Source organism: Pelobates fuscus, chromosome 3 (genome assembly GCF_036172605.1).
Source record: "Pelobates fuscus isolate aPelFus1 chromosome 3, aPelFus1.pri, whole genome shotgun sequence".
Lineage (NCBI taxonomy): Eukaryota > Metazoa > Chordata > Amphibia > Anura > Pelobatidae > Pelobates > Pelobates fuscus.
In genome coordinates, this window is record NC_086319.1 from 169,838,238 (window position 1) to 169,863,368 (window position 25,131).

The 25,131-nt window shown below is 41.7% G+C and overlaps 1 protein-coding gene across 2 annotated transcripts in view; it reads right to left on the reverse strand.

Annotated features, from left to right (window-relative positions):
- WNT5B (Wnt family member 5B) overlaps positions 1-25,131 on the reverse strand; it is a 190,564-nt gene that overhangs the window by 32,882 nt on the left and 132,551 nt on the right. The window contains exon 1 of one of the 2 annotated variants that reach the window (XM_063447676.1): positions 3,148-3,210. The exons of the other annotated variant lie outside the window; for it this stretch is intronic. The gene's annotated coding sequence lies outside the window, so the exon portion shown is untranslated. Of the gene's footprint in view, positions 1-3,147; positions 3,211-25,131 lie in introns of those variants that run through there. 2 annotated transcript variants of the gene reach the window in all.

Consider the following 25,131-nt stretch of genomic DNA (forward strand, 5'->3'; position numbering starts at 1 on the left):
GCTTTATTCCTGGCCAGCACTGAGTGTATTATTCAGCAATGCCAGGAACTGGGACAGAGGGTGGGAAACAACAAACAGAGGGACTGGAAATTAAATACTTCACAGGAGACACTATACAGTGATAAGGAGGGCTTACAGAGAATGAGGAGTGATCACATTAATAAGGTCGAATTGTAAAAATGGAAATAAAGTGGATAGGGTGATGATAGTGATACATAATACAGTGGATGGGGTGAGGGTATAGGTATAGATAATACATTGAGGGGTGAAGGTGTAGTGATAAAGAATACATTAGACGTGGTGAGGGTGTAGTTATACAGAATACATTGGACGGGGTGAGTGTGTAGATTTATAAAATATATTGGACAAAGTGAGGGTGTAGTTATACTGAATAAATTGGATGGGGTAAAGGGTGTTGTTATATAGAATACATTGTATGGGGCGAGGGTGTAGGGACATATAATATACATTTAATGGGGTGAGGGTTTAGTGATAGATAATATATTGGATGGGGTGACGGTGTAGTTTTATATAATAAATTGGACAAGGTGAGGGTATTGTTATACATAATTCATTGTATGGGGTGAGGGTGTAGTGATAGATAATACATTGGACGGGTTAGGGTGTAGTTATACAGAATACATTGAATGGGGTGAGGGTGTAGCGATAGATAATACATTGGATGAGGTTAGGGTGTAGTTATACAGAATACATTGAATGGGGTGAGGGTGTAGCGATAGATAATACATTGGATGGGGTGAAGGTGTAGCAATAGATAAAACATTGGATGAGGTGAGGGTGTAGCGATAGATAATACATTGGATGGGGTGAGGGTGTAGCGATAGATAATACATTGGATGGGGTGAGGGTGTAGCGATAGATAATACATTGGACGGGGTGAGGGTGTAGTGATAGATAATACATTGGATGGGGTGAGGGTGTTGTGATAGATAATACATTGGACAGGGTGAGGGTGTAGTTATACGGAATACATTGGATGGGGTAAAGGATGTTGGTATATAGAATACATTGGACAGGGTGAGGGTGAAGTGATAGATAATATATTAGATGGGGTGAGGGTGTAGTAATAGATAATACATTGGACAGGGTGTTTGTTAGACCATAAACAAGGAACAAGTGGGTCCCAAATATTGTTCAGAAGTGGGGGAGTGGAGACAGACAGTGCACAGTCATTAATACAAGAGGGGATATAAAAAAATAAATGACCAATATTAACATCTTTAGATTAGCAGGGAGATGGGGTCCGGTAACTATATAGGAAAAAACAGACTCAAGGTGTAGAGTTAGGGGCTAGTCACTATAGAGAAGTATGAAGACAGAGCCCATTCACTGTATAGGACCCACTCACTTTACTGGAGAAGGGAGGCCAACAAGACCCTAATACAAAAACAGGAGGACATTCACACACAGGGATCAGGTCAGTCACTATAGTGAAATTTGAAATTGAATCAAGAGATTTAAAGGAACACTATAGTCACCTTAATTACTTTAGCTAAATAAAGCAGTTTTAGTGTATAGATCATTCCCCTGCAATTTCACTGCTCAATTCACTGTCATTTATGCAGCTCTAGCCACACCTCCCCTGGCTATGATTTACAGAGCCTGCATGAAAAAAAACTGGTTTCACTTTCAAACAGATGTAATTTACCTTAAATAATTGTATCTCAATCTCTAAATTGAACTTTAATCACATACAGGAGGCTTTTGCAGGGTCTAGCAAGCTTTTAACATAGCAGGGGATAAGAAAATCTTAAGTAAACAGAACTTGCAATAAAGAAATCCTAAATAGGGCTCTCTTTACAGGAAGTGTTTATGGAAGGCTGTGCATGTCACATGCAGGGAGGTGTGACTAGGGTTCATAAACAAAGGAATTTAACTTCTAAATGGCAGAGGATTGAGCAGTGAGGCTGCAGGGCATGTTCTATACACCAAAACTGCTTCATTAAGCTAAAGTTGTTCAGTTGACTATAGTGTACCTTTAGGTTTACTAATAAATATGCAATCAAAAACATAAAGGGCCATACTGAGAGTCAATACAAAGAAATAGGGAGACAAAAACAACTAAATAATTTGTAATATGACATATTAAGAAGGTGAAGGCAGTGTTTAAATCAATTAAATCAAATTCACAGACAGAGACAACGTGAATGTAGAGTATACACAGGGCAGGCTCACAGTGGTATTTAGACATCTTTTAACATCCTACACAGGGTGAAACAATCTTTACTAAGTGTACAGACAGTGTAATCATAATGTCATACTTCTGTAGTACATTCATTTACAAACTTATTTTGGACTGAGGCACACTTCAATAAGTCATTTTTTCGAACTTGTATTAGTTTTAGCTAATTCATTTAATTAATTGCCAGATGAGAATCACACTTTTAGGCCATATTAGTTAGGTTCGAAAAAGTTTTTTTTAAGCTGTAAAATATGCAGTTCCCTAGTTGATTCTACACAGTTCCAAAAACAGGGAATATTTTAAACTCCTTGGTACAGCAGAATCCTTCCTGCTAAACCAATGGAAAGATGCTTGTGTGTGTGTGTAGTGATTCGGAGTGGAAGCAGACATAGCAAAAAGAAAAGTAATGTATACAAAAATAGGATATATTTAAACATTAACATAGTGAGACGGATCTTTGTTCATTATTATTCATTTACCACATCTATATATCTTCATGTTGAGCAATGCTGTATGACGTACTATATGACTTAACCCCTACAGTACTACCTTCACATAGTCTGGGGAGGCAGACATATACAGTACATGCAGTCACTTGTTTTAATCATATTGCTAGTGAAATATAACATTTCATGAAGTAATTCCGCTTAGATTGTATTCCTGGTGGCTTTGTAGATAGCATGTGAGGTCAGTGACGACTGCTACAGACTCGAGAAATTCCCTGCTAAATTTATGCTAAAGCTATGAGCAGTAAGAAGCATTATGTAGCATTGAAATATTAAAATTGGAACATTGGTTGAAATAATCTATGGACCAGAAGTAACATTTGTTCAGTTGAAATGGAAGTGGATTGCAGACAGGTTTTGTTCTATGACATTGTGGTGTATTGGTTATCAAACTAACTTAGAAAAGTGAGGTTTAGGAACTATTCACACATTACTTACAAAAACAACAAATTAAACCAAAACAAAACAAAATTGGTGGCCATTTTGTATTGCAAAGATCTTGGTAGAGAAGGGGATAATAGGACAATATTAAGCCAGACTTAACTCATTGGCTGGCAGAGATCAGCTAAAGCTCTCAGCCAATGAGCAGGCCCTACACAGAAGGGCTTAGCTTAGGTGAGCTAATGGAAACTCCTAGCAGGAGCTTCCAAATCTCACTTCCAGCTGTTCAGAAGCAGGGAGCAACACCTAACAGACCCTAGGTAAGAAGTCATACCATAGGATACAACACCAGAGGGCTGCTGGCATTGTAGCCATTGTAGGTATTGTACAGACCACTGTAGTGGTTATGGTGCTTGGACTAATCCTTTAAAGGTAGAATCAGCAATCAGCAATAAAACAATTTTAACTGAAGTTATTGTTTTTCCTATACATCTCCATATAACAAACCAACATCCAGATAAGTAATACCCCCCATGATCCTCTGGTTTCATCACTTTACTAGAATTGAGTCCTCAGTTTTCTAAAAGGTCTACTGTTTTGATTTATGAGCAAACTCCCCTTTGATGTCAATGCTTAGCGATCTTCAAAGGGTTTAAATCCTAGCAAATTGAAATCTGAACGGTAAAATTTAGGTTAAAAGAGCCAATCCATGACTACAGTGGAGTTTTGCAAATCTGCAATCTTAGCCTAAAATTTACCATTTGAATTTCAATTCAGTTTCGTGTGTAAACCTCAAAGTGTAATCAACCCTAGCTGACAAAATTAGAAAAATATGTGCCACAAAGTTACAGTATACTAGTAGTACATTATTCTATGACAATTATAAGATAATTTGTACACGTAATCAAAATACATTTTAAATATATAAATATATAAATGAGCTACTTTAATTGACAGATTCAAAAATACTCTCATCTCAAACGCAAAAGTTCCTGTTAAACTCTTTGTGCAGCTTAACTCCAATATTATTTGTTCAGTTTCTTGGTTTTTTTTCTTTTTTACCTGTTTCTCTGCCTGCCACATTTTGCCGAATCTCTGCACCTGTCTTTAAATCCACCTTCTGATCCTGCACTTTCCAAGTGGCCTGTCCCCATGTATGTTGTCTTTCTCTTTGCTGAAATTCCCTATCTCTTTCTCCCAGTCAGCAATGACTCCCACAGAGTGCTCTTCAAAGGATTACCATGAAATACAGGCTCCTTATAAATAGGAGCTCACACTGGGAATGTCTGCAGATTGGAAGAGGAGGTAATTCAGATTCCCCTGTCCTATCTCAAGGTAGATCACAGGCTGCCCTGTCTCCAGCTCCTGTTTACACATAACTGGGCAATTGCTCCTTTTCATTTGCAGTTAAATACGGCACGGCACCTTATAGGTCTACCACAAAAGTAAAAAAAGTGTAGGTCGAGAGCATTTCTCTTTATTATTATTAAATGACGTACATATTTAATGTTACCTGTTCGATATGTGTTACCTTGCCATAATGGTTTTACACCTCGATTATTATAAATAGACCATGGTTCCACTCTCCAGGCTTGCAGTGATGAGTAATTTTTAAAGGTCGACGTAGTTGCGGAATACGTGAAAAGGTAATCCCTGGCATAAAAAATTCTCATCCATTACAATGTACATTGTCAGGTCAATTCCCACCTTTTCTGTTCTTCGTGAAATATTATTGTGAAATATTATTGAATAGTTTATGACACGATTGCTTAAAGGAATGCTATCGCATGAGGATTACAAATATGTATACCTAATGCTATAGTGCCCTAGTCACCGTTTAGGTGACCGGGCCCCAGCTATCAGTGTTAAGAAGGTGATCAATGATCTCAGCCAATCTAGTGCTTTCCATCAGGAAGACTAGAGAATAGTGTGCATTGCGCACTGCGCAATCAGATGGCCCCTTGGAGACCATCTCTGGTGAAGTGGTCTTGGTGCCTACAGAGTCGTTTAAATGCAGAGGGACAAAAATAACACACCTTAAAACTACCCTGATGCAGCTCAGTAACCCATAGGTTACAGTACCAATTTATTCACAGAAAACAATCAAATTTATTAATGCGAGGCAGGGAGGGAATACACAATAGGACACACTAGCACATATGCCAGCTGTTCGCACATTTGCCCAGCAGAGTGACTGGCAACAGGTGTTAGGAATGTCAGCATGTTTGGCTTGGCAAAATCTGTCTGAAAACAACACTTTATTAAAAAAAAAAAAAAAACAACAAAAAAAAGGAAATCACAGTTAAAGGGACACTATGCAAACTATAACACTACACTTCATAGTATCATAGATTTTTTCATAGTTTTTTTGTGAAATTGATTTCAAGTTGATTAACAAAAGAGACTCTCAATAGTCTAGCCACTGTGCTGCTGCCCAAATATTTGCAGATGTTTTGTATCCGTATTATTCGTACAAACCTGTCTCAATTTGGGTGTCAATAATAGCCTGGGGGTGTCTTACTGATTTTAACAAAATTACTTCAGTCATTAACCAGCTGCAACACTAAAGAAACCCAGTCACAAATGTTTAAGCATAACTGCCAACTAATCCATTTTTTTAGGATAGAACCACATTTTGGGCTTCTTACCTTGGAAAAAATGGGTCCCAATAAATGTTCTGACATTTGCCTAGCAATTCTGCTATTAAACTGATGTGATTTCAGAATGCAGTGTGAAATACTAGACAGTTCACTAAGACCATGCAGAGATTGTGTCAGAAGCAGAGCTGTAGATTACATAGTACCTGGGGCAGAAATGCCGCCCCTCTCCTACCAAACTGTAAAAAAAAAAAAAAGAAAGTGTCTCCTTTTATACACATACATATGTATATACATACATATTCTTATACGTACACATTCATATCCACACTTACAGTCATGTACACACATATATTGATACATGTACATAATACATATACACAGACAAACACATTGATATATAACTAGCACACAAGCACACACGGACACACACAGAATTACACAGACACACAAACGTTTATATACACACACTAAATCATACACACACATTCCTGTACACAAACACACATTCATGTACACTCACACACACACACACATGCTCATGTACACAAGCAGGCAGCAGGGAGGCTGTTGGTCAACCTGATATATGATAGACTAGCCTGCCCAGTTTATGGGTGAACCCACCCATTTTACAAACATACCCACCTCTTTGTTTTCCAGATTAGCTCTTTTGCCTACAATTTGGCCTTCAGAGTTTAACTCACTACAGTTAGAAGTTTAGTGTATAAACCCTATAGAATGATTGTTATGGCTTATTAAAGGGTTACCATTTAAATAAAAGATAAGGGCCAACTCATTTATAAAAGTACTGAAATCAATTTGCCCCAGGTTTGATCTGACAACAACCCACTATTGAGTGGTGCAAGTGAGCAACAAAGATTTTTACGTCTCTGTCACCATGTTCTGGGGCTGGAGAGGGCTGTGAGGAGGGGGTCAGTGAGGGGGAAATTGATCCTCAAAAATCCAGAGAATCTGAGAATAGTCTAATAAAAAAAAAGAGTGAAAACATTGAAAAATAACGTAACCTTTGGGTTAGATGGGAAAGGGATAGTAAGAGGGAAGGCCACCACAATATAATCTCCGAGTATTTCATAAAGATAACAATTTTATGAAATACTCACATTGACTGCATTGGGATTTCAAATGAAATTGCAACACAAACGAAAGATATATCATAACACAAAGTAGTGACAACTTTCTATTATGAGCAAGTCTGCATTTGACAAAACTTGACAAAATGTGCAGCTTCCACCATGAGATTTGTTCTATAGAGAACTTTGCTTCCATGAGATACTCTTGCACATGTGCGAGAGAGTACAGTAGTGGCATGGGCTCCTGGCAGATTAAAAAAGAAGATGGTGGCACCTGCAAGGTACAGCTTCAGGTAAGTATAACTACCTTTAGCTTCAACTGTAGGGCACCACACGCTGAGAGGGGTTTTAACCTTAGAGAATATTTTCTAAATATGCAAAGACCCCTTAAAGCAGGAATGCATCATGGGAAACGTAGTTCACAAACCTCTGCAGTACCAGTGTTAGGCACGATTGGTCAAAACAGATGTCAGCAACTGACACTATTTATTTACTAAAGTGAGAATTCAAAGTGAAGTTCTAATTTAAGGCCGGAGAAGCCAAACTGAAAGCATAATTAACTTCTCTCCAGGTTTCCAACAAATTACTTACCTGAAATTCCTCCCATATACATCGAATAAATCATATATACAGATACATGATGTAATCAGTGTAAAATATATTGATGTATTCACCTTTCTTCCATTCTAGCACCACTTTCTGGGTGTTACTCTTCATATAACAGCTACCTCCTGGCCGTCCTCCTCTCTGTCTCTAATCTTCAGTGATCCCCAAACAGAGCAAACCTCCTCAGTGATGCCGGGTTGGCGTCATTCTCTCCCCGATGGTCCAATCCAAGGGCCCTTATAGAAAAGCATTGGGTACATGATGCACATATGCAGCGAGAGCCGTGTGTGCATCCAATCAAAAGCTTCTTATAGAAAATCATTGAATTCAATCCTTTCCTATGAGCTGCATTTGGTCACATGGATACGTTTCACTAGGTCGTTGTAGAGGAAGCACTTCTAGTGGCTGTCAGGAAGATTGCCATTAAAGGTGTGTTTAACACTGCAATGTAAACATCACAGTTTCCACAAAACTGCAATGTTCTACATTGAGGTGACGTGGTCTGGGTGCATTTAATGGTCCTTTAAAACAAATGACTCTGGGATAGAAGCAACTGATAAGATACTGATATGTTTATTAGTATGTGCACAAATTGGACAATTTTGAGCATGTACTTTAAGTCAGGATGTCCCATCAACATTGTCCAAGTGTCTGGAAAGTCCATTTAGATTAAGTGTACAAACTCATCTAAATGTTTGATTAGGTGTTTTGTTGCACAGTATGCAACTTGTTGCATTAAGCAATATAGCTACACTTGTACAGTTATACACTTCATACCCAAGCAAGTTAATTTCTTTAAAAGTCTAGAAGAGCAGATCTCTGGTAAGACCTAGCATCCTATTGGGAAGGTACACAAGTTAAGGGATAGTTGGGAGGTTTGCAAGATTACACTTCTAGTGTTTGCCACATTTGTCACATCTGTAGGTTTTGAATATAAATATCCAAGTAACTCTTTTCAGGCCAAGTATCCAAAAAATAATGCCAGAAAACTGCAATGAAAACATTAGTGATAATATCATGTCTACTGATTAAACAATCACTATAGACTCCCTGACTACTTTATCTCAATGAAGCGGTTTCAGCAAAGTGGCCCTGTCATTTTAACACTTCAATATAAAACATTTTTATACTTTTTTTTTCTGACAGCCACTACACGCACTTTTGCGTCCCGAACCCAATCAAACTCTGTTCTTTAATCAAACACTGCTCAGAGAGAGCAGTGTTTTGCCACACATGCATATCGCGTCCCAGTGCTTCTCTATGAAGCATTGGATTGGACGAGAACATGGAATAGTCAGCAGCCATGCCGCTGAGGACAGAGGCAGACCAGGCGGCTGAGGCAGATGTGACCAGGCAGCTGAGGAAGTCTTCACTCTTTTACATTAAATGGGGGTATTCAGTGGCTACACTGATCGAAGTGGAATTTATAGACAAAAAAACAAAACGATTGTTACAGGAAACTATAGCTTCCCTTTAATAATTACAGTATATCTTGAAATAGTAAAATGTATATACTTAGAAGTAAAAGTTGGAAATATAAATCTCCTTGACTAATAAGATAGCTCAGATGGCTACTGCAACATAACATCTTAACAATCAGAGATGCAGTCTCCCAGGATGGTCAGGTCATCCATTCCATCTTTCAAATGACAACAAAACGAGTACATTGCGTTACAGCGTTATAATCCTTAGATATAGTCGATCACTTCATAAATCAGAAGGCATGTTTCCGGGTAGAACCCTTTGATATTACTATCTTTTCTCAACTCATACTTTATCATATACACCAGTGACGGCCAACCATGGCACTGCAGATATTTGTGAACTGCATTCCCCACGATGCTCAGCCAGTAATCACTAGTGTGGATGTTTCTGAATGCCTTATTTCCAGTGTATGACATATATAATAAACACTTATATAGAATTCTTACTGTGTATTGATTGTGAATAGGACTGGGTAGTGACAGTAAAAGCTAGGTAATTGTGGTTTCTATGACAATTTTCACATTGTAGTTGATTTATTACATTTCTGATATAAATTAAGTCTTGTGCACCACCAGCAGTCCTGTAGGGAGTCACATCCTGACAGCTATTTTGGAGTCAGGTCAGTCCGTCACGGAGGGTAACCTCTGTTTGTTTAAATAGGCCCACTCCTGTCTCCATGTGATGTGTACCTGAGTCTGCGGATCCTCACCTGCTCTGCAGATGTGTGTGTGTGTTTGTGAAAGCCGCCAACTATTGTTCTGCCTGATTTATCATCCTGACAAATGAACTCACATACGTGGAGGCACCAGGAGTAACTCACCCTGCAGTCAGGCTGCTCATAGGATTTTATTAAACATCAATAATTATCATAACGAGATTATATTGAAATAAATGTATTATTATAGTTTTGTTTTTGCATTCTATAGTTTGCTGTTTATGCTATTCTTCGACAAATTTGTGTATAATTTAGTCTACTTTTACATACCGTAGGTCTATAATGTGTATATATAACCATATTACAGTATTAGCTAATCATTTCTCATGATACTCAGTCAGCGATTATATAGTTCTTATGGTTTTTTCAATGTTTTTTTTTTACAATTTTGCACTATTATAATGGGCATTATAATAATATTACACATATTGATAATCATCAATAATAGAAGGGGAAAGGGGTATCTTTACATTGAGAGCTTTTCTGTGTTCGTTTTTTAACAAGCCACTAACTTGCTCTGCATCGAATGAACACTGTTGATGCACTTTACTGGATTGGCTTCCAAATTGACTTTAGTAATTATATATGAATTGCAATTTTAGATGAAATTTGTGAATTTTCACTGTATTTCACAATGTGAAGTTGTGTGAATGTGTAGTATTGTATAGTCATGCAGATCACAGGTCTTGAGAGAATGGAAATTCAGAAAAACTCATCATTCCCAACCATGTCAATGCTGCCCATTGTCCTGTTGATTTGCCTGTGAAAAACAACTTGAGGATAACATCTGGAACTTGCGCTGGCAATGACTGTCAACACAATGAGAAACATCCACACTGTATCTCCCAAGTGTGAATTATATGGCAGATATTTGGAATCTGTGAAATGTTCTTCCTTCCTGCTTACTTCCAATAAGCATCCAGTGAGTCAGAGCCCCATCAATTACTTATGTCCAGCTTATTTACTAAAATGAGGATTGTTGGGAATGCATTGTGTATTCATCGTTATTTCAATTTCAAGGCCAAAGTATCAGAACTGGTAGCATAGCTGACTGTGTGATCATTTTCTCAGTTTGTCTCTCTTGGACTTCTATTTGAAATTCACTTTGAATTTTGACTTTAGTGAACAACCCTGCCTGTGTAAAACTATGGCCAGCACAGTTTCAAACAGAAATTTAATGAAGGTGGATATCATGCAAAGCAATGCCATACAAACAGGGATCTCAAACTATGGGCCCCTGCATGTTGAACCAGAATTCTTATAATGCAATAGATGTCCATAATCGTGCATACCTCTCAATATTCCAATTGGACAAAGAGGGACACTTTCATGTGTTTTACATAAGGTGACTTACTAATGACAATTTACTGCGTGTTAAAAAATAATTTAGAACAAGAACAATGTACCTTATTTGCTCAGACTGAGAGTATTATTGCTGCAGAGCTCTGTTATACATTCAGACACACCAACAATGTAAGGGAATATAGAAAAGAGACATAAGGACAGAAAAGAGGGACAGAGACATGTGTACCCAAAATAGGGAATGTCCCTTCTAAATAGGAACACTTGGCAGATCATGGTTCAGTATAATCTGGGGGCAAGAGTTTGAGGTGTCTGCCATACAGGAATGAGCATGGATGTCCATAGAGCATAATACAACATGACATCCGTAGATTATTACAGTTTTCCAGATCATGTTAAACAACTGGTGGTAGGGTTGCCCTGAGTAAAAAGAAATTGATAGTATCTGTGAAGTTATTGTTATGAAGTGGTTATACACAGTGAGTATTTTGTATGCAGAACGGAAAATAAACGGAAAATATTGGGCCTGGTTTGTATATTCCTTTACCCCTTCAAGCCTGATCAAGGCGCAGAATGCTAGAGAAGTAATATTGTTCCAATAGAATCATGTAAATAATGTTAGTTTGTGCGTTGCAGTGGTTTTGAGAACACATTCTAAATAGTTTCAGCTTCCTTTACCTATTACACCAGATTGGGGGGACAGTTTTTTTTCCAACAAAGAGGAACGATCAGTTTAGCTGCATTAAGAAGCCTCACCACAACTCACTATTTATATGTTTTTATGGGAAAAGGGAGTGGGTGCCAACTTCATGTTTTAAGAAACCCTGGTTGCAGATGGATTATACACATGTGACATGCCTATGTTATACCAGACTAGCAACTTTGAAATAATAAAAGGAGCAAAGCAGATTGCAATACTAAATCTGTCCAGGAGGTGGTAATGAAGAGCATAATTAACTTTCTTTCGCCAAGCAGTAACTATCCTCATCTACTCCATTACAAGTGGTAATACATCTGAGTATTCAAATACTCAGCTTTTGTTGTACAACTCTCATCAATATGTGCCTGCCAAAAAAACAAAAAAAATTACACATTACAAGCAGCTGACAAAGATTTGTGGCTGAAACAACTTACCGTACATACAGCATAGTTTAGAATTATTAAGTTATTATTAAGAATTTCAGGGTCTATCAACAATTCAAAGTAGATTTCTAATTTTAAGTGAGAATAGCAAAACTGGAAAAATTCTCCAAGCCAGCTATGTTTTAAGCTTGGCTATGTTGGCCTAAAATCTGAAATCCACTATGAGTTCATGACAAATTCACACTCTAATGTGAAGGTATTGTCACAAAATGAAAGAGACAGTAACAGGGTTATTCACTAAAATGAGAACTAAAAGGGAATTCAGAGAATTCAAAGTCAAAATAGCCGAACTTAAAGAATTCTCTAAATCAGCTATGCTTGCAGTTCGGCTACTCTAGTCCTAAATATTAAATTCATTTTGAATTCTCCCTTTATTACGTAACCCTGCTATATCATTTTATTGTATTCTTCCTCTCTTAGCTTTACTGTATTTATCAGGGTTATTTACTAAAGTGAGAATTCAAAGTGAATTTAAAATTTAAGGCCAGAATAGCCAAACTGAAAGCATAGCTGACATGGAGAATTTTTCCAGTTTGGATATTTCGACCTTAATTTTGAATTCACACTTTAGTTAATAACCCTGTAAATCATGGTTGTCCAACTCGCGGCCCAGGAACACTAGCAGTGCAGCTTGGTTGCTGTGACGAGACGGATGTCTGTGCTGTCGGGCAGAGAGGGAGGCAGAGAGGAGGCAGGGAGTCCATTCAGTGGCGTAGGTGGCAGCAGGAGGAGGAATACGGAGGCCCGCAATGCCGTGCTGTCCACATGCTCCGCCCTCACAGTGAAGCGCTCTGACACTCTGTGTGGGCGTAGCAATCTGTGCGGAGGAGCAGGATTTAAAAGTGTTTTTTTTTTGTGTGTGCAAGGGTCTTGAGAGGGAGCAGTTATTTTGTGAATGGGTTTGTAGGGGGACAGGGGTCTTTGTAGAGGGGGGGGGGGACATTTTTGAGTATGTATAGGTATGTGATTGTAGGTGTGTGTGGGTCTGTGATTTTGTGTGTGTATTTGTGATTGTGCGTATAGGTTGGTGACTGTGTATGTGTGTCTCTGTGGTTACGTGTGCATACGTGTACACATGTGTATGTGTTTAGTAGATAGCACCCTAATTTGATATCCTTATATATGCCAATCCTACACAAGAATAACAAATAAGGGCGCTGCTTAAGAGGAGGCACAGACCCTGACTTGATTGTTTGTGCCGCGGCCTCTCCTCCATCAAGCTTATTTATTTCGAGCATGCCTTCAGCCAAAACAATATGCCTCCAGCATCGCAGATGCGCCTCTAGTGGCTGTCTGGAAGAAAGCCACTAGAGGCTGTATTAACCCCAAATGTAAACTGCTATCTTTACATCTGAAGGGTTAAAACCTGAGGGACCTGGGACCCAGACCATTTCATTGAGCTGAAGTGGTCTGGGTGACTATAGTGTCTCTTTAATCAATTAAATGTAATCTAATACTCAGGGTAGTGAACAGTAGTGATGGTACATAAAATTGCAATATGTATTCAAAAAATTATAATTTGGAAAAATTTTGCTATCACAGCTTGACTATTTTAGCCTTAATTGTGCCATTTAGATTTCAAATTAGCTACAATTCGCTGTTTAGTGAATAAATCCAGACATTTTGTTATTCTTTTCTTAAAGGGACACTCCACTGCCCAAATACAAAGTAAATAAAAATATTTATTTTTAATTTATATGTTGTTGTATATGTTTAGGACATATACAATGAATGAAAACTTGCATGCATTTAATTATAAAAAAAATGTATATGGGTATATCTGAAAACAGCTTACAAAAGCTCTTTTGTCTGCAGCCTTTGCAAGACCTTCTTGCCCAGCTCAGACTTTCTGTGGCTATCCAATCACAGACTTCCCAATGCAGTTCATTGAGATGTATTTGCAAGGCTGGTGCTTCAGGCAATTAATGTCTATTGAGTTTAGCTTCATTAAGCTAAGCAACCAGGAAGTAATAGGACCAGTTGTTTGATTGAAAGCCAAGGGAGCAGGGCCAGATTAAGAGCCCAGTGGGCCTGGTGCTGACAATTATGATGGGCCTAATTTCAAAATCTTATTGACCAAAAACACTAAAACAGTCCTACCTCCTAAGCGTCATGTATCTGATGGAGATGGTGTTTGAGGGAAACTCAGAGGCTGCAGCTATGGAAATACATACCCTATGCTAATCTCATGCTTTCATCTTTCAAGTAAACCCATACCCCCTAACAGCAGTGTCCAGTAAAGCAGGAAGTCTATGGATGGGGTAAAAAGGGTGGGCCACTGACACAAATCATATAACAGGAACTGCTGAAAGGGACGAACATACACAAAAAGGGGACATGTCTGTGTCCCCATGTCTCCCAGTCCCTTAGTGTCTGTGTCCCCATGTCACTAGGACACTAGGGGACATTGAGAGACATTGGGACACTTAGAGACACTGGGACACTGTGAGACATGGGGACACTGTGAGACATGGGGACACTGAGACACTGGGAGAGACATGGGGACACTGAGATACATAGGGACACTGAGATAATAGGGGACTCTTGGAGACTAGGGGACTCTGGGAGACTAGGGACACAGACACTGAGAGACACCAGGGACACTGGGAGACATGGGGACACTGAGATACTAGGGAACACTGGGAGACCTGGGGACACCGAAACTCTTGGGACACTGGGAGACATGGAGAAATGGGGACACTGGGTGACTGTGGGACACAAGGGGACACTGGGAGACATGGGGTACTGAGACACTGTGATACATATGGGACACTGTGATATATAGGGGACACTGGAGACTTGATAAAGACCTGGGTACAGGTCAAAATGTTGCGGTGTCCAATAAACCTGCTTAAATCTATCACAGTGAGTGCCTGAGATTTTTTTCTTTTGTACTAGGTGACACTGAGACACTGGGAGACTAGGGGACTTTGGGAGACTAGGAAACACTGAGACACTAGGGACACTGGCACACTACGGACATTGAGAGACACCAGGGACACTGGGAGACATGGGGTACTGAGACACTGTGATACATATGGGACACTGTGATATATAGGGGACACTGGAGACTTGATAAAAACCTGGGTACAGGTCAAAATGTTGCGGTGTCCAATAAACCTGCTTAAATCTATCACAGTGAGTGCCTGAGATTTTTTTCTTTTGTACTAGGTGACACTGAGACACTGGGAGACTAGGGGACTTTGGGAGACTAGGAAACACTGAGACACTAGGGACACTGGCACACTACAGACATTGAGAGACACCAGGGACACTGGGAGACATGGGGTACTGAGACACTGTGATAAAAACCTGGGTACAGGTCAAAATGTTGCGGTGTCCAATAAACCTGCTTAAATCTATCACAGTGAGTGCCTGAGATTTTTTTCTTTTGTACTAGGTGACACTGAGACACTGGGAGACTAGGGGACTTTGGGAGACTAGGAAACACTGAGACACTAGGGACACTGGCACACTACGGACATTGAGAGACACCAGGGACACTGGGAGACATGGGGACACTGAGATACTAGACACACTGGCTGGGAGACATGGGGACACTGGGAGCGCCCCATGTCTCCAAGGTCTCAAAGTCACCCAGTGTTCCCATGTCTCCCTGTGTCCCCTAGTGTCTCAGTGTCCCCTAGTGTCTCAGTGTCCCCTAGTGTTTGTATCCCCATGTCTCCCAGTGTCCCTCAGAGTCTGTGTCCCCATGTCTCCCAGTGTCCCAATGTCACTAGGACACTAGGGGACACTTAGAGACATTGGGACACTGTGAGACATGGGGACACTGAGACACTGGGAGAGACATGGGGACACTGAGATACATAGGGACACTGAGAGAATAGGGGACTCTGGGAGACTTGTGGACTCTGGGAGACTAGGGGACTCTGGGAGACTAGGGACACAGACACCAAGGACACTGGGAGACATGGGGACACTGGGAAACTAGGGGCCACTGGGAGACATGGGGCCACTGGGAGACATGGGGCCACTGTGTCCCTAGTGTCTCAGGGTCCCCATGTTCCCCGGTGTCCCTATGTCTACCAATGTCTCAGCATCCCCAAGTCTCTCACCGTCCCCATGTCTCGCAGGCTCAGAGCTGCAGTCTGCACTCTCTGTGCAGAATTGCTCCCTCGCAGATCAGTAAGTAGAGAGAGGCAGGGAGTGAGATGCTGTAAATTCTTATCCCTGCCTCTCTCCACACAAACAGCGACCCCTACTGGCCGGCACCGGTATTGCAGAATAATCTCGGTTTATACTGAGACAGTCATTTGTATTGCCGGTATTACTGCAATACCGGCACCGGCTAGGCAGCCTTAAATACATGAGAAATACTTCTGAGAAATACCTGGCAACCATAAGAAATACATGAGAAATATCTGGCAACCCTATGAGTAGTGTGTGTGTAAAAAAAAACAAACAAAAAAAAAAACTTTTTTTTTTTTTTAAATCAATGGGCCTATTCCATGGGCCTGGGCCTGGAGCTGCAGCTCCATCAGCCCCTATGTTAATCCGGCCCTGCAAGGGAGTGTAACCAGGTTAATTTATAACAGTGCCAATTTCTATTAAAATTTGCACTTTTTGCAAAATGAAAATAATAGGACACACTCTTCACACATGAAGCTTTTCGGCAAGCTAAAGTGCTTAAGGGTTCTGGAGTATTCATTAAACTCAGTAAAACCAGTACTGTACTGCAGTATTTATATGCCATACATAAACGAATAATAGTAATGAAAGTATCCTTATTTAGGGGCCCAGAACTTTTTCTGGGTACATGAAAAGCATCAGGACTTGCAATTCCTGGAATGTTAGAAAACACAGCAATTACCTGCCTCTCCTCCCCCTCTGTTAGCGAAGGGTTGATGGTGGGTGACTGACAATGAGTCTGTGCTCCAGTTGCCCCCTCTGTCTTCTCACCTCATTGCTAAAAATAAAGGTGATTATTCTCACACTAACAAGCCCCTGGGACCAGCACCCAGCCAGACATCTGGGAAAAGATTGTAATCTAGGCACCCATTCGGCTGTATTGTATCTCCTGGGGTGACCCAGACACAAGGACTCCTGTGCTTACACATCACTCATATCTTTTCTGTATCATTTTACCTTTTAACCTAGAATTTGATGAAAGATAACTGTCCCCCCACCCCCAGTCAGCAGGAGGTCTGCTCTCTAAATGTTCACTTGAGAGGAGCTCACTGCTGCTTGCACTCTGTTGCTTGCTTGCTCGCTCACATACTTTTACTACTAAACTCCTAAATGTTCATATAATTGACAGGCCCAGACGTTTCTTTGTCTGTCTTAAAAGACCTCCGTGCCATTGACTAGAAGTGACAGTATAAGTCACTAAAGGAGAATTTTTAAGAATTCAAAGTGAATTTCAAAGTCCAAAACTAGAAAACAAAAATGACCTAAGTCAGCTATGCAGTGGTGGAACTAATGAAAAGAGGGCCCTGGTGCAAGAAATATTTTTGGGCACAGGAGGGGAGGGGGCTAAGAGGGCCCAAGAAGGGGAGGGACCAAAAGAAGAGCAGGGGAGGGGAGGAGGCTAAAGATGGCACAGAAGGGGAGAAAGGCTAAAGAAGGCACAGGAGGAAAGGGGACTACATAAGGGCACAGGAGGGGAGGGGGCTAAAGAGTGCACAGGAGGGAAGAGGGGCTAAAGGAGGCTCAGGAGGGGGCTACATGAGCGGACAGGTGGGGAGAGGGGCTAAGGAGTGCACAGGTGGGGAGAACGGCTACATAAGGGGACAGGAGGGGAGAGGGGCTAAAAAGGGCACAGAAGGGGGCTACATAAGGAAAAAGGGGACAGGAGGGGAGAGGGCCTAAAGAGGGCACAGAAGGAGAGAGGGCACAGGAGGGGGGCTACATAGAGAGGGGCTAAAGAGGGCACAGGAGGGAGGGGGCCAAAGAGACAAGGAGAGATGCTGGGGGAGAAAGTAACACAGATGGGCTGAGATGGGACAAAGACACACAAAGAGGGGTTGAGGGGAGACATAGAGACACACAGAGGGGATGGGGCACATAGACACACAGAGGGGCTTGGGGCACAAAGAGACACAGAAGGGCTGGTGGGACAAAGAGGAACATAGAAGCACTTGGGGGGCAAAGAGACACAGAGGGGCTGGGGAATGGGAAAAAGAGACACACAAAGGAGTTGGGGAGAAACAGATGCACAAAATGGCTGGGAGAGAAAGAGACACACAAAGGGGCTGTGAGAGACAAAGAGGCACACAGAAAGGCTGCGGGATGAACAGACACACAGAAGGGCTGGGGGGGAGACACTCAAAAGGGAGAGGAAAAAAAGAGACACACAAAGGGGTTAGTAATAGATGCCTGCTGGCGGAAGAAAGAGGCCAGTCACAGTTACCAGCACCAGCCAGCCGGCTAGCCACAGCAGCCAGCCTGCATGCCAACCGGCCACAGTAGCCAGCCAGTCACAGCAGCCAGCCAGCAACAGTAAGAAAGGTAAGAAGAGACAGCATGAGCTGGGTATCACAGAGCTTTGTTAAATCACTATATTGTGAATGGGGGCCAGCATTTTAGAGACAACAATCTCCAGTTCCCTTTAGACTCCATTGTAGTCTCTAATGGGGCCTTGAGGGGACTCTTATTAACATACAGTTTACATATTTGTGGAATGAATATTGTTGAAAACATTAAAAATAATTGAGGGTGTTTTTTTACATTTTAAAAATGTAAAACACACTGCATCCCGTGCACACAGACACACACTACATCCCCTGCACACAGACACACCCTGCATTCCCTGCACACACAAAGACACACTGCATTCCCTGCACAGACACACCCTGCATTCCCTGCACAAACTAGACACACACTGCATCCCCAGCACACAGACACACCCTGCATTCCCTGCACACACACAGAGACACACTACATTACCTGCACAAACTAGACACACACTGCATCCCTAGCACACTCTTGGACACTATTCACTACACACACTGCATAGCATAATGGACGTGGTTGTGTTTTGGTGTGCATGCTTGTGAGGAGGGGTGCAGTGTTTCAGCAATGTTTCTATTTTTTAAGGTACAGCTGAGGTGGATATTGGGCAAGCTTAATGTAAACTATAGGATGGGTTATCGAATGTACTTTTGGGAAGAAGTCTCTAGTCCACATAGGGGATGGGATAGAGCCAAAACTGGAAGAGAATGGTGAGATAAGTCACATAGGGGCATTTAGAAAAAATAAACAAACATACTGCTGAAAACAACAATGCATGCACACACAGTAACATCCAGTAAAGGAGACTCATACATACACACACAAACATCTTACAAATACATTCTTGCACTTCCTAACACGTTTCATACAATTATTCAGTAACTGCATCTGTACACATTAATTATTATACACAAATATTCATTTGAATTCACACACATCTGTAAATACATTCCAAATACATTGACTCTCTGCAAAATACATCCAGCTTACACACAGCTCATACAAAAACACTACCAGCTGACAAGCTCTCTGAGGAAATGTCACTGATTAGCAATTTTGGGACAACAATGACACTGGTCAGTGATTTGGGCACAAAAATTGCACTATTAAGCTATTTGGACACAAAAGTTACACTGATAAGATGGGGACAAAGATAATTTGAGACTAAGATGGCACTAATTAGCTATATATAGCTATATTGGGACAGAGAGATGGCACTGATTAGCTATATTGAGACAAAGATGGCACTGGGAAGCTGTATGGGGACAGAGGCGGCACTGGGATGCTGGCACTGTATGAATTGGGTGACCTGTGACCTGGGTTGGGGGTGGAGTGGTTTCCATAGAAAATGGGTGTGCTTGTAAAGGGGAGGAGTTAGCAATATAGCCAAACTGGGGTTGGGGGCTGGGGGCACCAAAAATATTCTTGCACCCAGGCGTCAGTGACCCCAGGATCGGCCCTGAATGTAGGGGTATATTTGTATGTACTGTTGCCATTGGAATGCAGTGGTGTACTTCTATGTAACGTTTGCATATTAATGTAAGGGTGTGTTTGCATGCATTGTTGGCATTTGAATGCAGATTTGCTTTTGAGGGTAGTGTAGGTATTTGAATGAAAGGGTGTTTGTACATAATTTTAGTGTATTAATACATGTTTTTTTGTGTGTGTTTGAATGCAGGGGTGTTAGTATGTAATGTTTGTGTTTGAACACACATACACACAAGTACATACATACTTACACAGATATGCATACACATTAACACACAGATACACACATATAAACTCCCCAACACATACCGTGTTTCTCCGAAAATAAGACCGGGTCTTATATTAATTTTAGTCACACAAAACACACTAGGGCTTATTTTCAGGGTAGGACTTATTTATTTACGGTACCGGTATGTACATTGAACCCCTCCTTTAATTAATCCCCCGCCTCTAATTAATCCACCCCCCCTTTAATAAATCCACCCCCTCTAATTAATCCACCCCGTTTAATTAATCCACACCCCCTCTAATTAATCCACCACCCCTTTAATTAATCCACCCCCTTTAATTAATTCACCCTCCCTCTAATTAATCCACCACCTCTTTAATTAATCCACCACCCCTTTAATTAATCCACCACCCCTTTAATTAATCCACCACCCCTTTAATTATTCCACCACCCCTTTAATTAATCCACCCTCCCTTTAATTAATTCACCCCCCTTTAATTAATCCACCCCCCTCTTTAATAAATCCACCCCCTCTAATTAATCCACCCCCTTTAATTAATCCACACCCCCCTCTAATTAATTCACAACCCCCCTCTAATTAATCCACACCCCCCTTTAATTAATCCACCACCCCTTTAATTAATCCACCCCCCCTTTAATTAATTCACCCTCCCTTTAATTAATTCACCCCCCCTGTTTAATTAATGCACACCCCCCTTTAATTAATTAAGTCCCAGACATAAAATACCGTTATCTACTCACAGTTCAAAGAGTCCGACCACTGGGTGCCTCACCGCCCGGAATGGATCCTTCCGCTGAAGATCCGTGAAGGCAGACTGACGGCGCTGCGCACGTCGTCATCACGCTGCGCGATGCCGCGGCCCGCAACGCTCCTCCCCCTCCTCCTCATAGAAGAAGGAAGTCCCGCCGGGCCGCAAAAGTAAAATGCCTAGGTCTTATTTTCGGGGTAGGGCTTATATTGCAGCCCACCCCGAAAATTCGGCTAGGGCTTATTTTCGGGGTAGGTCTTATTTTCGGGGAAACACGGTACACCCCCTGACACATACACACCTTGATACACAGATACACACACTGACATATACATATGCAATCTGACACACTCATATAGACACATACACACATACATGTCATCATTTCAGCATACCTTTTGCGTGCAGGAGGAAGGTTACTCCAAGCACTATGACCACTTCAGTGATTTGAAGTGGTCATGGTGTCTGGAGTCTGTATGTGCAACATTCTGCTATGAAACGTTGCACATACTGAGTTTAATCCCTCCACTGCTGTCCTCTAGCAGCGTTATCGGGGTATCATTAGCCATTTCTAGGCTGGCTAATATCGATTCTGTGCATATTGGAAGTCAGCTTTCAGCATGCAGTACATCAGGCTACAGGCATCCAGTGGTGCTCCCCCTCATTCAGCGGCCCATGTCCTCCACTCAGCATGTTCTCCCCTTACATACATCCCCCAGCAGCTACAGGGAGTGATGTCAGCCATGAAGAATTGGGCTAGGGGTAGAACTTGACTTCTGTGCTTTTTGAAGTTGGTGGGGGTGGAGGCGGGGGAGGGGCAGGATTTCTTAAAACACTGCTTTTTCCTTGAAGTAACCCTTCAATTTTTAAAAAATCATTTTGCATATTTTAATGCAAAATCAGTTTCATTTTTGGGGACAAAGAGAGAACTTATTCTTATTCTTATTTATTAATTATTAACACATTTTTAGGACTGCATTTAAACTTTCTGAGAATTTTCTTTCTGAATCATTGTAATGATGTAATGAAGCGCAAATGGTGATCTGGATCACTGATTTGTAGAACATGTTTAACTACACCTTTATTTATTTAAAGTGGCATGGTCACCAACCCCTGAAAACTGAGTATTTTATAAAGATAGAATCTCTGAAATTCTAACCCAGTCAAGAGATATACCAAGGCCAAGTAGAGGCTACTTTGTATCTGTATTTTTCCTCCGCCTGACTTTCTTAGACTCAAGGCAGAGTCAAAGAGTCAATTCCAGCAGCCATCACAAAGGACGGCTGTAGGGAATTGGTCATGTTTATGGAACCCATAGACTTCAATGGTGTACTTTGGCGCATGTGCAAGAGTACTGCAGTGATGTTGATTCCAGGCGCAATTGAAGAGGATCAATGCAAGAAAGATAGTGGTGCCCATGAGGGACAGGTTCAGGAAAGTAATCTCACCTTTGCCTGCTATCCCCGGTCACTGGACCACTAGCTGCAATGTCACAGTCAGGGAACTTTGCAAATTCGGCAAAATCCCCAGACGACGGTGCCTCCATCAGGGCCGGCGCTACCTGTTAGGCGGACTAGGCAGCCGCCTAGGGCGCCCCTTGGGAAGGGGCGCCGCCAGGAGCGCCGGCCCCCCTAATGCTGCAGCCGCCCGAGCGCACTGCAGAGAGCCTCAGGCAGCTGCAGCTTTGCCCGGGCTGGTGCGTCCATGAGGGCGCAATGCCCGGGCGCAGCATGAGGAGAGGGGCTGACAGGAGGGAAGCGCTCAGCGCTCCCTCCTGTCACTCCCTCACTGTAGCGTGGCCGAGCCCTGTATGGTCCGCCGGTACAGGGAGCATCTGTCTCCTGTACCCGACCGGACTAACAGGAAGTGCACACTGAGTAAAGGAGGGAGGGAGGGAGGGGGAAGAAAGAAACAGGGAGGGAGGGGGAAAAAGAAACAGGGAGGGAGGGGGAAGAAAGAAACAGGGAGGGGGAAGAAAGAAACAGGAAGGGAGGGGGAAATAAACTAACAGGGAGGTGGGGGTAAAGAAACTAACAGGGAGGTGGGGGGAAAGAAACTAACAGGGAGAGGGGGAAGAAACTAACAGGGAGAGGGGAAAGAAACTAACAGAGAGGGGGAAAAGAAACTAACAGGGAGGGGGGGAAAAGAAACTAACAGGGAGGGGGGGAAAAGAAACTAACAGGGAGGGGGGGAGAAACTAACAGGGGGGGAAGAAACTAACAGGGGGGGAACTAACAGGGAGGGGGGAAGAAACTAACAGGGGGGGAAACTAACAGGGAGGGGGAAGACATTGACAGGGAGGGGAATTGACGGGGAGAGAGAAATTGACAGGGAGGGGGAGTGACAGGGGAGGGAGGGGGAATGAGAGTAACAAAGGAGGGGGGAGAAGAGAGGGACAAGGGAGGGGGGAGAGATTGAGATCCATCACACACACACTCACACACAATGCACCCCTTACACACATAGACAATGAACCCCTTGCACACAGAAAAACACACAATGCATTACACACACAATGCATTACACACACACACACACGCAATTCAACCCTTACACACAATGCATCCCTTACACACACAGAAACACACAATGCATTTCTTACACACACTCAATGCACCCCTTACACACACTCAAAGCACCCCTTACAGACTCACACACTTCATCCCTTACATACACAGAAACACACCTTGCAGCCCTTACACATACAAACACAGATTCACACAATGCATTCCTTACACACATATCAGGACATCCCCTACACACTCCACCCCCTGTGAACAAACTCATTGGTGGAACATGAAGGTGGACCCTGGGACTCAGACCTTGAGCTGTGTAAAGGGCCACAAAAAAATGGAGCTGCTTCCCGTTCTCCCAGAACATTGATTTTTGTGACCACAGTTACAAACCGCCTCCAGAGATCCTGTTCTACACCAGACCAGTGGAGCCAGACTGCAGCTAGAGCCCATCATCATCCTCATCTGGTTGTAAGTAGGCAATCTAGTATATTATTTGTGGCACTAATCTCTAATTTACCTCACATTAAAGAAACACTATAGTCCCCAGAACCACTACAGCTTAATGTGGTGGTTCTGGTGTCTATAGCCTGTCCCTGCAGGCCTTTTAATGTAAACACGGCGGCACTGCAGCACTAGCGTTGGTTAACATGGCAGATCATATGGGTGGGGCATTGTGATGTCACGGGGGGGAGGGGGGCGGCAAACTTTACTTTAGCCTAGGGCGGCAAAAATCCTTGCACCGGCCCTGGCCTCCATAATCTATTTTTTCCCAAAAAAATAAAAGACTACACAGTATCACACAAAAGTGACATCAGGAAAATATCAGTGTTAATTTTGTTGACTAACAATTTTAGTCAAATTTTAGTCGACTAGAACTTAGGAGATTTAGTCGACTAAAACTAGACTAAACTAAAACAATTCAGATGACTAAAATACAACGAAAACTAAAATGGCTTTTTAGTTAAAAGACTATGACTAAAACTAAATTGAAATTTGCTGCCAAAATTAACACTGCACAGACGGTTGGTAGAGAGACATCTAGGGGGGCTGGGAGGATACAAAGAGACACAGTGCTGGGGAAGAGGCTAAAGAGACAGATAGAGGCTTTAACTAAACCCATTAGATTTAAGTTGTGTTGACTAAAATCTGCTGGAGATTTAGTCAACTAAAACAATTTAGATGACTAAAATGGCTTTTTAGTCAAAAGACTATGACTAAAACTAACTTGAAATTTGCCACCAAAATTAACTCTGGAAGATATAGGATAACATTCTTCAGATCTATTGATAAATAACATTTTTAAAATAAAATAAAGTAAATAAAAGAATAGAAAAGAAGAGAAGGAAAGGAAAAAAAAAACAACAACAAAACGTATATCTCCTGTAGCACAATCAATTTTGTATCCTTGTCAAAAAGGAGTAAAGAAAGAGGTATAAATTGAAGGAACTGAAACAAACCTTGTCAAAAAAGCCATAGGCGGCTGTAACTTTTTACTACCTGTTTAATTCATGCAGTTACAGTCTATATTTTTCCCAAGGTTGCCCTTGAAGTATGCCTTTTTAGTAGCATCCCTGCAGCAACATGTGGCTCTCCTGTTCAGAAACACACTCAATGATTGGCATGTGAAT